Source organism: Anser anser (genome assembly GCF_964211835.1).
Source record: "Anser anser genome assembly, chromosome: 3".
Taxonomy (NCBI): domain Eukaryota; kingdom Metazoa; phylum Chordata; class Aves; order Anseriformes; family Anatidae; genus Anser; species Anser anser.
The window spans coordinates 121,488,708-121,504,869 of record NC_139722.1 but is presented as its reverse complement, the minus strand read 5'-3'; the positions used below and the strand labels follow the sequence as shown (position 1 = coordinate 121,504,869).

Genomic DNA, 16,162 nt, shown 5'->3' with positions numbered 1-16,162 from the left:
GTTCAGAGATTTTCAATTTCTTGTGTACACTGAGGCTCGCTTGAGGTCACAGAGCATTTGTTGTCAGAGCCAGCTTGGTGTCCTTTTTCTAGGCCCCTAAATTCAGTATGTACAGGATTTTTCAGCTGTTTTTCACTCAGTGTAAGATTTAGCAGTGTAGTTTACCTAGCTATTGCTACTACACTTGAACTTACCTTGTTCGTGTCCCTTCCTCCCCCCCCCCCGTTAAGGGTGACGAACACCATCGAGGTCCTGCAGCAGGCCAGGTGTGATGCCACAGCTCACATGCTCACTCACAGTCTAGATCTCCAGTTCATGAAATTTACTGAGAACTACAGTGCTTGCTCTGAACTATACACTGTCTGGGATTTCTGGAAACTGGGAATAGCCTACACATTGCTTCAGCATCTTTATTGACATGCTTTTGTCAGTGTGGCAAAGTAAACACGTTGCAGCAGGACGACAGACCTTTGTGCAGTGAAATTGTCTCTTTCAAATCCCTTTCAGCAGGAACCCAAGTGCCAAGGGCAGCAAATTGTTTATCCCTCCTTGCCACTTCTTATGCAGCATTGTCCTGGAGATACACTCACATGTCGGCCCGTAACATCTCCCCCCTTGGAGCTTGGGCACAGCGTGTTCCCACTGCAAAGAATACCCTTCTCCTGACCCCGATGAACGATTACGGCGGAGCTCTGATTCAGCACTACCTTTCCTGCACTGCATCATTAAGCTGGAACACAATAAAATCGCCTCTGCCATCCTCCACAATTCTCAGCAACCTCCACCCTGAAAAAAACTCATTTTCTGTTTCCTCCATTTAAAAACATCTCTGCATTTCACAATGGAAGCAGACTAGCCAGTTTATTCTCCTCCGCAGATTCACTTTTACATAATATCCTTGTCTCTTCCCAGATAATGAAAATCTTGATGCTAAATATCCAATCTTGCAAGATTTATTCTTCTCCAGAAGAAATGCCTAACCTCATTTCAAGCAGCAGTGACTGAAGTTCCCACCTGAACCCCTATCACACTCCAGAACAATTAAGTCAACGCTAACTAATTACAGTTTTGTCCCCTCCTTACCATGAATTTATCTAAAATGCTAGCTTTCTGAAAGATTTCCTCCAATGACATAACATGCAATGTATAAAGGAGATTAAACATTCCACCATTATACAGAAACAGTGAGCAATTATTATTCACTTTCAGAGTCTTCCCAAGGACGACCCATAAATAGTGTGATGCTTATAAAAGGAACGCACAGGTCTTGAATTTCCACACAGACTCTCCAAATTTACATCCACAGCCCCACTTTTTAATATAAATTCAACCAGATTTCATAACAGTTTTCATGTAGATCGTAGAAGGGTGCCAACAGACCAAATTAACTCACATTTGTCATGCCTCCCTCATTTACACCTACTCTGAGCTGGGAGAATGTTAAGACGTGTGCATTGGGGCTTACTGTAAATGTCAGTCACCAAAGTGCTTTGCTCTGTTCCCAGAGCAATCTGAGACTTTAAAAAACAGTGAGTTCTGGCCTCTTGTTTTCCCCTTGTACCTTTAAAAGCAATAAACCAACTGCACAATGCAATAAGGAAACTCACAAGGTCACAGTCAACAGAAGGATGGTTCAAAGCTATTGCTGTATCATTATCAACACCTGAAAGGAGCATTAGCATGAAGCAAGCAGTGATTAGAAACACCCTTTCCTTATCCTTCCAAAAGGCTGCCTGTCCCTAGCGTGAGGAAAGGCACGAGATCTCCATTTCATAAATAGGGAACAGAGACCAACAAATAGATTTCAAAATGAGCGATTCTCTGCAAAAGTTGTGCACGTTTGTCAGTCCAGCACACGAACAAGATCTGCATGCAAGAACCAGAGGTTCTGCTGGAACGCTCCTCTCAGACTCCCAGCTGAGAGGGGATATACAAGGGGGAACTCTCAAGACTCAGCGAACAGACAGCAAAGGATAATCACAGCACTTGAAAAATAAATCACGCTTTCAGCCTGATTTGTCATGTTCTACATGATGTTGGTAACAAAGAAGAAAATCAAGTTAAAATGAAGGAAGCATGCCTTACAACATTAGAAAAATGCAAGCGTTATTGAGTTTTGCAGAAAGAAACATCGGTTACTTTGCCAAAATTGTCTTTGATGGAAAAAAGAGAATAAGCCTCAAACCCCAACAAGGAAAAGTGACCAGTCATTTAAAAGCTTCTGAACCAATTCAGAAAGGCATAACACAAAGACAGCATATAGTACTGTGCAGGTAGATAGAATGAACCCCAGGAGAATTCAAAGAATTCTCAGGCGCATTCACAAGCCTGAACCCATCAGACACCAGTCCACAAGCACTGATCACCTTCTAACATTTAAGAACAAAATAGGAGCTGGCAATCTGCCTGAAGAACTATGGGTATACTGTTCACTAACACTGCTGTGTAAGTGTGCATCCTGGGGAACAGAGCATAGGTCCCCACTCCCATGAAGCCTGGAGGTGCTTTCTTCCTCAGCAGGGACCAGGGCAGGCCTGACAAGACACCAGAGGTGCTCCCTCTCACACCAGGCCCTGAGATCAGATTTCCACACTGGAGGCCAGCTCCTCAGCAGCACAGATGGAAGCAGACCTGCCTGGGCAGCGCCGACTTTCTGGAGGTGCAGCCCCACGGGCCTCGGAGGCACTCTGGCATTGAGAGTTTGAGATAGGAGCTTTGCTTCACAAGAGGTAAGCGTCCAACATACCTCTGCATGCATGGAGGAAAGGAGGTGGTTTCCATGGCAATGCTCCTCTTAAAACAGCTTGCAGTTCATCCACCCCGCTCTTCTCTGCCCCATATCCCCAGCATGCCTCACTCCCTGTGCGCATCAGGGCACTTGCAGGATGAGTACATCACTGCGCACAGCTCAGCCCTCCCTGCTACCCATGGGAATCCTGCAAGTAGAGGGAAGGCAGAGGCCTTTGGGGACGTGCCTGATTTTTTCAAACAAAACGAGCAATTAGATACTGAAAGCCCCAGTGGGCAAGAGAGGATGGGGATATTTTAACTGAGCAGTAGTTCCAACTTCGGATGTCATAACACAGTAAGACACAATGGTCTTGATACCCAGCCTCAGGTCCCTACAACCATTGCTTTGACAGTCTCAAAGCATCTCCCTTCATCTCACCTGTTCATTCGTACTAGTATACAAATTCTCTCACTCCTCTGTTCTGTTATTGGTAGGGGGCACTAGTTGTGCATAAGGGTAAACAGAAAACCCCTCCAGTGTCTGGTTTCATAATAAAGTGTCTGAAGCTGTCCTACACAGCACATTTTGGCACAGCTCGGTGCAGACTGGCAGAGAAGAGCAGCCCTGCTCTAGGATCCAACACGCACAGAGTAGCTCCTGGGTCAGGGCAGCTTTGGCAAGTTACTGCCACAGCACCTTTGCTCTGTTGGCAGAAAGCAGGTGTGTGGGGAGGAAAGGAGGTGGTCTCCTCTGCAAAGTACATTGAGACCTACTGCTGGATATAATGCTATATATTATAAAGCTGGTGCCTTCTACACAACGATCTGCAAACCTGATACTTGTACAAAGCAATGCCTCCCTCCCTATAAGAAGCACGTGTGCCCCAGTCTTATTCGCTGTATGCAGAGTTACAACTTGTTACCGCACACAGTTTGCGCTTTATTTCTTAAACTGGCTGCAACCGAGCAGCAGCGAAGCTGAGACTGCCGGAGTTCACATCACAACCCTTTCCCTCCCATTGCCATCCTGTTTCTAGTCCCTCACCTACCTTCCAGTGGCAGTACCACAGGATCTGCTCCACTCCCTCCTCCACTCCCAATGACTCTTGCCTTTATTTCAAGTTACATGGGGAATAAAGAAGAGGTTTGGTTTGTTTGTTTGTTTTTGCAAGCAGCTGTATTTTTAAATGAATCAAAGAGCCTGGGTGTGCAGGTTGCAGGCTGTAGATACAGCAAGACCCTCTCCCAGTCTGTTCCAGTGACTTGGGATACAGAACACGAGGCAACATCAGGCAGGATCCTGCTACCTGCGTGATCAGCAGCACCACAGAGGCAGCTGCTGCTGCCACCCCTTGCCTCACTTCTGGGAGGCACCAGTGCTCACAGCAGAACAGCAAAGCTCATATCGTATGGAAACAGCTCCAGTAAGGCACGCAGCCATCTTTACAGGGAATTCATTTTCAACTTTGCATTTCTGATCTTGCAGCATTGAGCTCTAAATACCAATGCTGTAGTGTGGGACAATCACCTCTCCTCCTTCTTCCTAGTCACATAAAATATTCATTACATGCGTTTAAGACAGACGAACTATTGTCTAACAAAATGACCAACAGCAAATCACAGCTGAAAGCAAATGCTAACATACTAGTTATTTCTTTAACAAATCAGTTGGCTTTTTTTTTTTTGTACGTTGAGTTTACGAATGATTAGCAGTAAACAAATCTCACCCCAGCTTTCCACAGTATGAGATCACAGAGGTGGTATTAATCAGTACAGTCAAAGATCACCATGAAGATTTTTTTCTCAAAAACTTGCCTTCCAAAATAAAAGCAACACATCCTACAAATACGAGATGTGCCTTAGGTGGCACCACATAGAGAAACTGGGTACTCTAGCTTTATAATCTACAGTGGTAATAATGCTGAGTAATTAAGTACAAAGGTGTTGTCTGGGACTGGAAGAATATGCATCTGCTCCCAAATCAGCAGATGAGACGTCAAAGACTTTCTGTAAATTATTAAAACTGCACAAAACAAGATCTGTGACTGTACTCCTTCCTACTCATCTTATGGCACTGCAGCTCCCATCCAGATTTGATCTTTCAGACAGCACAGCCACAGCTATTCTGGAAAATGTCAAAAATATTCCGTATCTCCTTAACTTCAGTAAGAATAATACAGTATTTGTATGCTGTGTCACGATGACCTGTAGCTTCAATCTTGCAAGAGAAAAACCATAAATGGAAATTTTAACACTCTAAAGAAACTTGTTTGCAATTTGCTTTCAAGCAAAAAGAATTTGTTGCATGAATAACTTTCAGAGATCTCAGTTAAGGGCTGGAGGGACAAAACATCCAATCTACATTTACACTGAAAGAAGAGTGAAATGGAACAGATGAAGGCTTTTACTGAAGACAATGTTTACCTTTTTGTAATTGACACCTCAGTTCTACCTTATGCTTTTCAGAAGTTTTACAGTACAATCTAAAATTTAAAGGAAAAATAGACAAAAATAAGACTTAGTTTTCATAAAATGTAGTACTAAGGATCACATTGTTTTTAATTTACAATTCCTCTAAAGAGACTTACCCCATGGAGAAATTACATGCTTATACACAACAGGAAAAGAGTATGCTTGACAACTCATCTGCCACAATAAAATCTACATCCTCCCCACCCCCCTCTCATGCAGAATTCCCACCAAAACTCCTGTTTCAGTGTCATAAACTGTCATGCACAGGGAAGTTTAAAGCAGTTTGCAAGAACTTGCAACTTTGCATCATGAAGCTCTTCTTCACTACAGAATATCAACTGAATTGGACAGGAACAGGCAGTGATATGTCCTGTTATAAAACCTTTCAGGACACACCACTAAAAAAAGCATACAGAGAGCAGAGCAGTGTCTTTAAGTGACAAGTTCAGAAAAATCTCGATGTTGCTCCCCATTTCTGCAGTGCAATGTAAAAATATTTGCATTCAGTTCCACCCACTAAAAAAATACATGCAAAAGAGCCCCATGTATGATGGGAGATGAATTACAAGGAAGAAATAGCAACAAGAAGAGTGTTGATCTATGCACGTGCAATAACAGTATGTTGTGTTATTCTGTTAACCTGATATTTAAGAGCTGTTCTACCAATGTCCAGCACAGGCATGCCCAAAGCAGTACGTGGCCTGCTATGACACCTAATTATGAGAACTTCCAGGAAATAACTTGGTCTTGAAATTTTGAAAGTTTGATTGACAAGTTTGCTGTGTCCTGCACCAGTCCCACACTGCAAATTAGAGTTGCATTTTGCTAAGCTGAGTTATGCTGAGCGTGACAACTGCTGCAAGAGCTCCTGACGTCACACAAACTGTTTATATGAGGTCAGATTCTCCCAGGGGACAAAATTGACATAGTCCACAGAGAAAATCAGAACTGAAGCTAATTTATTTATTTATTTATTTTAATTAGCAATGCACCAAGGGCTAGTATTTCTCATTCTTGAACTGAAAACAACTTTGGGTGCTAAACAAAAGCTGTTTCCTCAAGTCACTTTGTATTCTTGTTTCTACTAATCTGCTGTTCTTCCTTACTTCCTTCAGTCTAAGGTAGGCTTTCTACAGGATGGAGAAAAACATGCAGTCCTTTCAGTTGCATTTGACTTCTCCCCCTCTTTCAGAAATTGCCATAATTACTAATTATGATTGTGCACATATCAGCATGTTTTCTTAAGAACGTTTTCTATGTAAAGAGATAAGCTAGCTCCCTATCTCATGCACTCGCCTACACTCCAACTCCATTATGAAAGTAAACATACATTTTTCAAAGCAGATGACGAAAGTCTTGGGTCCCATCCCCAGGCAGCCACACTTGATAAATTACCAAATCATACAAGCTTTGCCTAGTCTGTTTGCTTTACTGAAAGTAGTTTATTTTTAATATTAGAGAAGGAAAATATGAAAAGAAAAAAATCTTATTAAATAAATGCAATCTGGAACTAGATTATTGGCCCTGGACAGAAAAGACAGTATGAGATTTCTGTATTTCAGATTGGAGACCCATTGGTTCATATAATTTTGTTTGCTAACATTCAATCTTTCCATATGACCTGATGTGAGAAAAGAGACTTTGGTACGGAAAACAAAAATATCTACTTAAAACAACTATTCTCTGCACCTATTCCTAGCACAACTTTTGATTATGGTAGTGTTTTTCAGATCTAAGCAAGGAGAAAAGAGTACTTAACGTATGCTTAAAAATAGTAATTAAAAACATATTGAGGAAAACAACTGAGCAGTATAAACAGTGAGGGAAAAACATCCGGAAGATAAATGCTGTGTTGGGGGAGAAATCCATGAAGGTCCAGTAGTCTGAAGTTATCTAATGTGCAATATTGTGTATATCTGCAGCACTTTCAGCCCAGACGTTCCTTTTATTCCATTTCTATTCTTGCACAGAAGAATATAGAAATATAAGCTATTATTGCAAAGGGTATTTACAAATACAAGCCTATGCACAGAAGTATAGCTAGAGTGATTTAAGTTGTAAGACTTCCTGATTCCAATCAGAGATGGGAAGGTATATTCTTCTGCTATATCCTTCTGCTTCGAGACAGAGCCCATTGGTGTCCATGGGAGCCCACTGATTTCATTGGGTGCCAGGTTGGAGCTACAGTCATGATAATTGCAGTAGTACAGTAACTGCCACAAGTCATTGTTATGCATTATTTGCTTACAAGCTTTAATTGCATCTTCCACTTGGGAAATGGTGGCTACACGTGCTGCTGAAGCAAGCAGAAAGAGGAAAATTAACTAAACCAACAGGCAAGTTCATGTTTTGACCTCCACTCAAAAGTGTTTGTTTCTCTGCATGTACCTGGGCTTTCTCAGTGACTTACTAGCAAACACTGATTCTTCAGAAGCTGTCTTTATTTGCAGCTTTCATAACAGCACCTATGCGACTGGCTCTCACAAGTTCACTGGGCCATTTATACCTTCCCCCAACCTTGCAAATAGGACTGCCTTTGTTGTGAGGAAGCTCCCTCATGCCTTTTCCTCTGAAGCAATAGGAATGGTTTGAGGAATGGTTTGGCTGTGACATTCAGTCTGTAAATACTTTTTAAATACACCAGGATTTGCCAAACAGTCAAGACTTAGCAGCCCTCATTTTCTCTTTGTTTTCTTTTAATAGAAAAGAAAGATGCAAGGTAACATTTGCCATGAGACACACTTAACTGGAATTGTCCATTCCCTCAAAGCACTGCTAAGGGAGGTCATTCAAATAGATTCCTAGGAAAGGTATTTAGAAACTAGGGTTTAACGACTCAGAAAATGTGAACAGCAGGTCGAACTTCTGATCAGAAGACCTAAAAGCTAAGGAGTTATTCTCTTGGAAGCTTACATGAAGCCCTAGTGATCAGAGAGACTTTTGTCCTTGACCTCAAATGGCTTTGAAATAAAATTCTGAAAACAAATTTGAAACGTTGTGGTCTACAAACAAGAAGGAATTCTGCTGTCCCTGCAACACTTGGATGACGCACGAATCTAAACACGTATTTCACTCTGACTTTTAAGAGCAATATTCTAGTTTCCAACAATTTTAAGATGTGATACTTGGCAGACAATGCTGTTTACCAAGTTCTGAAAATGTGCTGCATAATGCTCGCTAAATAGAAAAACACATTTTACTAATCAAAATCAGGCTGGATTGTAATATTGGTTTTTGACAAAGCATTCACCACTGCAGAAATCTGCACCTCTGCTCCTCACCTTCTATAAGCTCGTGTGAAGTACACAGGTAAAACAAAAAGCACCTGTATTTCCAAGCTCCTTTAAGGAACTTGGCTTCACTGATTGTTTTTCAAAGGCAGAAAGAATCTGCAGTTTTTCTACTGACTTTTCCCAGCATAGCAGAGACAAGGTTGTATAAAAAGACTACAGAGGTCAACTAATGGTCTCACTCGCATTTCTTCCAGTGATGTATCTAAATGCTGATCAAGAAAATCCTGTTGAGTCTTCATTCTCATTCTCTTAGTCATCTCTTAACTTGTTCTTACTCTTCTCAGCATTATAAAGTCACTTGAGTGGAGGAGGCTGAGAATATGAATGTTGGTTATGTAGAAATAGAAAAAGAGAAAGTGATGTTAGAAAATACAGGAGATTGGACAGGAAGAAACTGTGACAGTAGTAAACCATCAAACAAGAACAGGGTAAGGTGTACTGAAGGCTGGAGTGGTTTCCAGCGCTTCCTGTGGCAACTGCAGCTGCCACTGCTGCTGTGTAAGGGCTACGTTGGCAGAATGATGTCTCCCACAGACCAGGGCACTGGAGGTCATCTCCCCCAGGTCATGGATCAAAAAGCCATACTTGTCCCTATGCACTTGGGCACTGAACCCCAGCTAGCACCAACCAGCCTGTCAGACTTGGAAGGCAGCAGCCCAGGATGTGTACTAAGGAAAGTTAACCTGGGAACCTGGGTGAGAGCACAAGAGGTAGAGAAAGAAAGGGAGGAAAACCCAATCAATATTTCAATAGCTAAAGGTTGGCACCATATTCTGTAGTTAACTTTTTTTTTTTTTGTAGGAGTAATATCATCTGTCAGTTTTCTTGACAGCCTAATTCTTTCCTAATTCAATCTTGTTAAATTCAGTGCTAAAATTCTGCTGATGGCATTTTTGGTGTTGCATTTGGAGGGAGAGAGGACGGTTTTGTTTTGACACAGAGAGAATATAGACACAGCTATTTTTATTTTAAAGTTGCCACCATAATGATATGAGTAAGGAAGTAGATTCTGTGCCTTGCCTGTATTATTCTACAGTTTTCTTCATAAGCTGCTCAACCATTAGAATTGTGTGGGGGCAAGTCTGAGATGGCCAAGAACTAAAAGATTTAGGGGCTCATCCCAGCAGCCACCCTGCAAAGATCACACATCACCGTCCACCTGAAGACATCTTAGAATTCTCAAAAAAGACTGCCTTGGGCTCTTAAAAATAAATCCTGGTGTCTAAGGGATACAGCCACAGTGCAATCAGGCTGACACTCAAAGCCCCAAGACTATAAACAACTCACCCATGGGCAGATAAAAAATGCAAAGTGAGGAGATGGCCAAAACCGGTTTTAGAGGTAACAAAACAGAACAATTTTCCAACAAGTGAAATACACTTCACGTATACAGTAAATTGGAATGTAATGTGGAGATGCAAAACAATCAGCAAAAAGCAAGGCACAAAAGGCTGTTAGAAAACATGTCAAAGTATACCACATTCCTCCTAGGGATGGATTTGAGAGGATCATAACTCACTGTAAACCCCTCACTCTATCCCAAGCCAACCTTAAAACCCACAGATACCTTGGAAGGGCAAGTATAACACAGAAACGGTGTGGACATGAGGAAGCTTCAGTTATTTTCTCCTAGCAGTTGTTAAAGCACAGCCCCACTGGTGTTCTTGTGCTGCAAAATTGTTTTGAGGAGAGGCAACACAGCAGCTGTCTATATAGTGTGGATTTAAAAGATTCATTCCTCAACCAGCAAGCAGAGCTGAGAAAGATCTATTTGGGAAAACCTTCAGAGACCAGAGGAAAAGCTGAAAAGAAGGTTTGAAAAATCATTTCTTCCAGATGAAAATGACATCAGCACTGATATGTGAGGAATGGAAGGCTGTAACATCAAGCGTTAAAGGAAACCTACAGCCATTGCTCTCAGCCCAGCAGGCTGAGAGTCCACAAGACAGAAAATCAGCTAAAACCATAAACAAACTGTCAAGTGCAAGGATTTTTTCTTCCCTTTGAAAACAAAATCAGGAAAAGGACATCATACTTGGAGCTTATGGGTAGCTATCTTCAGAAAAAGGATTAACTAGTGAATGACAATTATAGTAAGTCTTGTAAATGCTGTACTGCCCTTTCTCCATTTTGTTCATACCAAGAATCTTTTCTTATTCTTACAGACTCAAGCACTGGTGATGATGAAATCATCACCAATTTCTGCCAAGTGACAGTATGATAGCCAAATCAGCAATCTCATCTAGTTTTATTTCCCAGTTTGGACTCACAATTGTTTGTTATCAGTAGGGCATAGGGAGGCATAAAACCAGCATGAGAAGGGATCATAAATCCACAATTAAACATCAATGAAATCTGTATTTGGTGGCAATGTGTTTGTTGAGCTACTAGAAGAAAGGCAAAGTTAGCATATTCATTGACTACAAAAAAATCCCAAATGGCAGAAGATGCCATTTGTGAAAGCCAGGCTGGAAAAGGGCTCACAGTACCACTTTCCTAGCTACAAGTCTTTTCAAAAACAGAATGTTTCAGGGGTTGTTAGCTTTTTGTGAAAGATGGACTACATGGAGGCCACTGACATCAGTACCTCGTGCGATATTTCAAGGGTTTGATGGAGACCTAAGGTGCCATAAATAAGTAGTTTCTCCTGAGACTGTATCTGTGCCTCCTCCCACCCTCCTAACTGCCACAGTAGAAAGCAATTTACTAGTTTGACAGACATGGCCTTGCTAAAAGTAAAAACAAGGAATGTTTTTAATCCCTTTTGCAAGATGAAAGGATCAGGAAGAGATCAAGAGACCCAAGATAAAACCCACAAAAGGCTATCTGACCTCAAATCCTCCATTCAGCTGTGTCACACAACTATTTCTGATTTAAAATCAGGCATCTGTCACCAGCACAAAACACAAGGTATGCAGCCACAGCACAACAGATCCACTACTGTCCGGTTTCCCGGGACACATCCAGTAGGCAGGCTGTGTCACATGCTACCCAGCTCATTTTCATGACTGAGAACGACCTGTTGTGAACATGAAGAGCAAATCAGCACAGCAGAACTGGGCAGCGATGCCAGCTCTTGCCATTGATTTCAGACTAGACCCTGACAGGCACTCCAAGCACCAGCTCCCAGGGCTTTGAATAAGCTACTTCATGAAGTTTTACTTTAGAAAAAGCTAAGATTTATGCCAAAAGGCTATAACTGGAAATAGCCTCCACAGCAGTACAATCATAGTCTTTAGCTTTTCCTTGATGCTGATTCAAGGGGGACGGAAATTTCCCGATAACCCTTTCTAAAGCTTTTTCTTTCCAATAACAGAACTTCAGTCATTTCCACTGACTGGCAACTTCAATTGTTTAACTTGAACTCTTACCCGCACCTAATTTCAAAAGGTGAGCATACAAAATTTCCTAATATTTAGCTCTAGAACTCCGCCAGAATTCAGCACAAAATGTCCTAAGAATTGAGTCCATGAGTTCTCCTTGCTTCAAAATTCATGGGGAGGAAAAAAAAAAAGCCTTCAAATCCCTACAAGTTTAAGATATGATAAATAAATGCAAAAACTGTCATGTTTGCAGTACTTCATGTGCTATATTTAATACTGAAAAATACTAAAACCTCACCTAGTAGATTTATAGCTTTCCAGCCCACATGCCCATTTTATGCTTTTTAATTTATAACTTTATAAATTGACCATTGCCAGGGCATGAACATTTTAGCATCCTCTTTATACAAAATGGACCAACATCTGCAAAGAAAGGCACCAAGCCAAATTCCAATACAAAAGAACTCACATAAATGTCATGGTGCCCCCTCAACAAGGGCTGTACTAAATCCTCAGTGTATTTCTAAGCAGCTTTATGTTGTGGCTCGATTATTTGATAACTTCTAGTACTTGCATTCCTCAGAACTTATAGCAATCATTTAATTTACTTATACTTCTCTTGCCTTTTACTTACAACCATATTGAATGAAACATTAGCCAAAAACATTAACAAATCTTTAGTTTGTAAACATGATGAAATGAGCTGCAAGGGAAGGTATCTAGAAGAGCACAGCATATTTAAAAGAAATTACTACTACGTGAACAATCAAGCACTGGAAGATCACACCGTAAGACTCATTAATGGACTTGAAAAAGCAGGTATAAGACCCAAACACCTGCTCCTTCACAGCTTAAAGCCTAATAAAGCCTAGGGCGAATCCACTGGACTTCATTCAACTTCTACAAATCCTGAGAGCTGATGGACCTCATAGAGCAGAAATAGCAAAGTTATCCAACTTCCTAACAAATATGGAGATGAACACACCTCCCTAGACATAGATAGAACTTATTTTTCTTCTAAACATGCTATTCTACTCACAGGAAGATCTGTGATTCATCTTAATCTTAGGAAATGTAAAAATTGCCTGCATGGAATGAAATAGCAATGCTCCTCTGTCAATTAGATCCCATTTTTCTGAGCACACTAATCAGAACAAATGGCCAGATGTTTAGATGAGCCCCATCTGGTTTGGATTCACTGGCCAAAGAAAAGTAATGCAGGTAAAACAGTATTTCCTTTTATTAAGTATAAAGAGCATTATTCATCCAAAATATATTGAGAGAAGTATTAGGCAGATATTTTCTTCATTTTGCTAAACCCATCTTATATTAGCTTGACGTCATACGGCCTGTCATCACCACAATTTTTACCATAGCAACCCATTATCCTACATGTCACATGAACTACACTGAATGTGGCACTGTCCCTATGCATATGAAGTTTTAATTTAGAGCAGTATTCAGTGCTGCCAGCTAACGAAGTGCAGTCAAAGAACTCCTCAGAGCACGAGGAGATACGTACAGGGTGTACCCAGGCAATTTATATAGGGAGGTGTTTTTGCAGACCCACAGGGTGGGAAAAACATTAGTTGTACCTCTGAGCTTAAGTTTCTGGTTACATTTTCTTAAGTCTTGTACACACGTTCCTATTTGTAATGGAAAGATTTGCAGAGGAGTCTCAGAGAGACGCCAAGGACTGCTATACACACATACACACAGGTGGAAGAGCACAGCTCCTCTCTGGGCACCTAAACAACAGGTCACCAGCAAAGCCTTACAACACTCCTGAAAACTCAGCTGCCTTATTCTATTGCTCACAGGAAGTGGACAAATTTTACAGCCTGAGATGCACGTTCAGCTGGATCTCTAGGCTAAAATACACCTCAGTAGTATAAAACAAGCCCTGGGATTAGAAATCCAAATCTTGCAAAATATTAGGGATTTTTCCCCCATCTGGCACATCTGGAAGAAGACACAAGCAATTATACGTTTTCAAAGATGATGTGACAGGAGCTGTAGAACAACATATGCTCAGTGCTGGCAGCTACCAGAACAGAATCACAGAATGGTTTAAGAATTGACAAGGCATTTACTTGAGCTCAGTATTGTGAGTATTTCCAACCACCTCACAGTAGTTCACTATGCTCATAGTGGGCTCATGGTGCCATTGAAGGAAGACTGAAAGAAAAAGTCAAGGACAGCCACAAAAAAGTGAATACTTAACCATGACAGAAGAAAAAGTAAAACATTAACATGGACTTAGTGTCTAGTAAATGCTTGGAAATGGAAATTACTGCACAGAAACAACATTAAGCAATTTCAATATTTTCTGACTTTTACCATGGAAAGAAAACTCAATTCCCACATACGGCAGGCAGGATTTCATATTATGCCCATAATGCAAAGGGTTGTACCGCTGAGTAAAGAACACAGCATCTGAACCCATCCCTGGGGAGTGGGTGGAAGGGGAAGATGATCCAAGTAAACAGGTTGGTTAGTCTGACCTCAGTGTAAGGTTTTAGATCAAAATTGTGAGAGGCGAAAAACAGACAGAATAAGCAATATAAAACACAACAGAAGGTGTAATTGAAAGGGGAATGCATTCCCACACGGTCATTTAAAGAACCGAAAGCAGAAGTCTGAAGTACGATCCCTAGGTAGCATCTCTTCTGACCTTCCATCCCACATGAACCCTAGAGCCAGTGAACTCATTTATTTTTATTTCCTATGCCCCCAAGTGGAAAGTAAAGCTTAATTTTTTTTTTTTTTTTTTTTTTGTGCAAATTCTCAAAGAGCAGTCTCACACTAAAAAACTATGACTCCCTGTTGCCAGGGAACCCTAGGGGCTTTTTGTTGCTGTTAAGCTTTTTTTCCTTTCCAACTTCTCCTTCTTGATCTTATTAGTCACAGTACAATCCACAATTAGTAAGTTTAGACAAACGCTCTGCATTTACAGGGGGGGAGAAAAAGAAACACCTCACTCAAAAGTTCACGCTTGGAGACGTGCAATCCCCTACAACAGCATCTCACTGCTCAGACTCTAGGGGTATCAAGCGAGCTTCAGCTTAACTCCAGAGAAACCAGAGATACCAAACCAGTAAGATTCAGATCAGAGCCCACGTACCGGATAAAAGAGAAGATAGAAAAGCTGAGAGACACTAGAACAGATTTTAAAAGTATCAGAAGACGTAAATACAACATTGAATTACACATACTGCATATAAGACAGGACCACCTTGATCTACCTAAAATAAATCTAAATGAAGAAAAGCTCCCAGGAAGTGCCCTGCTGCTACTTCATCACTGCGTTGATCCACATGCCTTCATAGTCCTCCAAGAAGGGACAGCTAGTGCATTTAGACCTGTATTTTCTTCTGAACCTCCTCCTCATTTCCAATTCCTAGGCCCTTTTACAGGTAGCTATGTGTAGAAACATACGTGAAGTTAATTTGTGTTTCCATTTTCAGCTGTCTTAAATATTGACCATAATCAGATTCCGTGCTAGCTTTTTTAGTAAGTTATGTAGCCTTCAGTTAAGATCTGAAATTCAATACTGTTCATATCCAGTTTTACCTAAAAGCTGTATCCAACGAGTCTCTTAAAACTCCATAGGAGTCTTAAAAAATGTTTGCTGCCCAAAATAAAATAATATATTCTTCACAGGTAGTTTGCACCCTCAAAATCTGGTGCTCATGACAATGGGGCAGAAATTGCTGGTACTGAAGTTTAAGATAAGTCTCTCCAGTTCAAAGGACTGAACACCATCCTAGCTTTCTTAAAGTGATCCCCACAGTGGTGAATAAATTTTACTATTCTATAGTTTACTAACATGCACAAAAATTTGCTGCATCTGGACAATACGAAATACACCCTTAGTAGTGGTTTTGTTTGTATGACAGAGAAATGACTGTGTCTGAGGAATTCTTTTACAGAACACATGCTGAAAGTTTACCTCGAAAGCAGACACTTCGCTCTGACTAACGATGACATCTCTCTTGAAGTAGCAAAGACATGCCCTTTCAGCTCTTTTTAAAGGCTCACACATTGCCACAAATTTAATAAGACAACCAGATCAAAGTGCCCTTAATAAGCTGAATTTCAGCACTCCTTGAAGCTCAGGAGAGCAAGGCTACATCTACAAAATGGCAGTGTTACTGATTTAGACTCTTCTCCACCAAACGCTGATTTGATATCATCTAAAGGGTATTTTTGCTTTGTGCCAATTTGTGTCAATGATGCCACAAGGAAAAAGGAAAGCACAAGATGAAAACTATCAAGGAGCAGACAGCTTTTCTGAAATTGAGAATACAATCTGTAAAGGAAGCCTACAGCAAAACAATGAAT

General features: G+C 41.0%; 1 long non-coding RNA gene across 1 annotated transcript in view; it reads right to left on the bottom strand.

The window, feature by feature from the left end:
• Positions 1-16,162, bottom strand: part of LOC310896649 — a 64,005-nt gene that overhangs the window by 16,622 nt on the left and 31,221 nt on the right. The gene's annotated exons all lie outside the window — the stretch shown is intronic.